This window comes from Bison bison, unplaced genomic scaffold, assembly GCF_000754665.1.
Source record: "Bison bison bison isolate TAMUID 2011002044 unplaced genomic scaffold, Bison_UMD1.0 scf7180017864529, whole genome shotgun sequence".
NCBI classification, from domain to species: domain Eukaryota; kingdom Metazoa; phylum Chordata; class Mammalia; order Artiodactyla; family Bovidae; genus Bison; species Bison bison.
Window position 1 is genome coordinate 4,612,579 of NW_011495079.1, and position 302 is coordinate 4,612,880.

A 302-nucleotide genomic window follows, 5' to 3' on the forward strand; every position below is an offset into this window, starting at 1 on the left:
TAGAGGATCATGTCATCTGCAAATAGTGAGAGTTTTACTTCTTCTTTTCCAATTTGGATTCCTTTTATTTCTTTTTCTGTTCTGATTGCTGTGGCCACAACTTCCAAAACTATGTTGAATAGTAATGGTGAAAGTGGGCACCCTTGTCTTGTTCCTGACTTTAGAGGAAATGCTTTCAATTTTTCACCATTGAGGATAATGTTTGCTGTGGGTTTGTCATATATAGCTTTTATTATGTTGAGGTATGTTCCTTCTATTCCTGCTTTCTGGAGAGTTTTTATCATAAATGGATGTTGAATTTT